The sequence below is a fragment of the Octodon degus genome, unplaced genomic scaffold, assembly GCF_000260255.1.
Source record: "Octodon degus isolate 3935 unplaced genomic scaffold, OctDeg1.0 scaffold00116, whole genome shotgun sequence".
Classification (NCBI taxonomy): Eukaryota; Metazoa; Chordata; class Mammalia; order Rodentia; family Octodontidae; genus Octodon; species Octodon degus.
Window position 1 is genome coordinate 366171 of NW_004524692.1, and position 3066 is coordinate 369236.

Sequence of the window (3066 nt, forward strand, 5' to 3'; positions counted from 1 at the left end):
CTTTTCATGTATTTAGTTCAGGATCTACAGGGTCTCACTACACAGATCAGACTCGTAGTGATCCTCCTGTTTTCAGCCTCCCAAGCGCTGGGATTGCAGGTGCATGCCACCACACCAGCCTCAGTCACAGTCTCAACATGCCCTGGGTGCAAGGCCAGCATGGCATGCCATCAATGCTTATTTTTTGTTAGGGAAAAGGATCTTATCACTATTGTGGTATTTTATGATAATAAAAAAAATTATCACTTATCAGCTGTATTTATTATTTATTCTTTTAAAATTCTCTATAGAGATTCACCAAATATTGTCCATTCTCATTGCCCTATCCTTAGAAGACTACAGATAGTCTGATTCCAAAAAACAATGGCATCATGTCAAGGAGCTAACCTCAGTTTCCCCCATATGAATACACACACAGGAGCATAAGTAAAAGATGAGAATAAGTCCTCTTCTCATAGATTACACAGCTGATATGAGGCAAACATGGTGGCAATGGCTGCAATCCTACTACCCTGAGAGGCTGAGGAAAGAGGATCACAAGTGCAGAGAAACTCAGCAACTTAGGAGGTCCTGGCTCAAAATTTAAAAAGACTGGGGATGTAGCTCAGTGTGAGGGCCCTGGATTCAATCACTAGAATTACATGACTGCCTGGGCCAGGCTACTGTTTCTTCTCAGTATCTGTCTCCTTTTTTTCTTGACACACTGCTGGTACATGTTCTCAACCCCGTGGATCTTAATCGGGTCAAATAATTAGCTCCAGTCAACAGAGTAAGGAGAAAATAAGTAATGCCACTTTGGGCCCTGGGGCCTAAAATAAGTCTTGCTCTTTTTCTTTTCTAGGCTGCTGAATGCACAAAGGACACTGGATGGAAGGTACCAGGACCTCTGTATTAATCAGGGAGCTCCAGAAAAACAGAAAAAATAGGATGGGTAAATAAGCAGACAGATAGACAATAGATAGATGAGAGAGAAAGAGAGAGAGAGAGAGTAGACAGATTGATTGATAGATAAATAGATATAAATATTAGGCACATCTCCATTACAGTAAATGATAAACACATCCACATACATACATAAACATATGTATCAGCATACACTAGCTCACACAGTTATGGAGACTGAAACATCTCAAGATCTTCTGTCTGTGGACTGGAGGCCTTGGCAAGATGGTGGCATTGTTCAAAGCCTGACTGAGACTGAAGAGTCAAAGGCAGAAGAGTGATGTTCTAGTTCAGCCCTTCAGGAAGAAAGCCCACAAATCTTCCCTTCCTCTATTTGTTCTATTCAAGCCTGCCATGGATGCCCACCACACTGGGGAAGACAATCTTCTTAGTCTATCAATTCAAATGCTAATCTCTCAGGAAACACCCTTAGAGACACACCCCAAGACAACATTTAACCAGCTACCAGAGCATCTTGTGATCTAGTCAAGATAACACATAAAAGTCACTGTCCCTGTGTCGCTTTGTGGATGTATATAAGCACAGTCAATCTCCCCTGGTCTCCTGAAGGATGAGGCGGCACATGGAACAGAGACAAGGTATCCGAGATGGGCTGTCTCAAGTTAGTCAACCCCGACAACTCCACAGCTGACCACAGACACATGAGATGCTGGGAGTACATAAATGAAGTGTGACATGAAAGAGAAATATATCTTTATTCTGTTAAGCAACTGAAATTTTTGTTGTTTGTTACAGTTGTTAACCACTTTGACATAGTGCCACAAATTGGAGTTAGGTGACTCTAAAGAGAGTCATGCCCTACCCTAATCATGTACTGTCTAAGCTAACTAACATTGTACTCTGCTGTAATCTTGTTTATTTTGAGAACAAGTTACTTATAGACCTGTGGTCCCTTTTCAGGTGGACTCACTGAAACTGGTCAGATCCAAGATGGCCGCCTCAGCAACCACCAGACAACTCCACCATAACCCATTCTGCATGCTAAATGACACACATTCCACACTAGGGCCCTGATAATTAACAACTGTCATAGGGAGGATGATGGGAAAGGACCAGAAAAGGAACAAAAAGTGAGCCAGTTGTTATGGCACATGCCTATAATGCCAACACTCAGAAGACCGAGGCAAGAAGATCACCATGAGTTCAAGTTTAACACCAGCCTGGGCTATGTAGCAGTCTCAATAAAATGTAAAAAAAAAAAAAAAAAAAAAAAGAGGTGGCAGCCAAATTCCAGGAAAATCTCTGCTATTCCTGAAAAAGACATGTCTACTCCTCCCTTTATTAACCTATCTCTAGGCCAGGGAGATAGCTCAGTAGAATAAGTGTTTTCCTGGCAAGCACAAGGTCCTGAGTTCAATCCCTAGTACCACCACAAAAAAAAAAACCTATCCCTAACCTTCATTATGTTTTGCCCTATATCTACAAACTCCCAACCCCTAACAAGTCAAGAAGTTGATTTGTGAGTTTATCTCCTATGTAAGTTTATCACATATGCTTCCAATTTGGAGTCAAAAATAGGCAACAATGTATAATTGGTAATGGATCCCATGTCCTACCCAAGATCACCCAAATGTGACCTGGCTTTGCAGACAACTGTCCCTAAAATTCCCAACACACATGATCCCACCAGTAGCAAATGATCTAGGAAAACCCTTTGGAAACCATCTGTGTTTGCTTTTGCTACCTAACAAAACATTGCCAAAACAAGTGACTCTTTTAAAAAAAGACATTTGAGCTGACAAATGAGAGCATCTGCAGTGCAGGTGGGGCAAATTTACCAGGCCAGTCAAGACTTTTCTAGCATGATCTGGACTCACTCAAACTTCTGCAATCTGTGCAGATTTGGCTGTAAGCTGACTAGTCTAAGATGAATTGGTTGGGAGGGCTTGTCTCTCATTTATGGAGTATCTCTCCCTCCAGCCCGCTGAAAGGACACATCCTAAAGCATAAATGCTTTTCAAGCTACTCCTTTTTAGTGAATGTGAAGACAGAGTCTCAGATCTTGAAGACGCTGGTGTAGCTAGTGAAAAGGTAAGAAAGGATCTCTTAAAAACAACAAGGATGCAGGAAAGAATAATCCATCACCTGCAAGATGATGCAAAG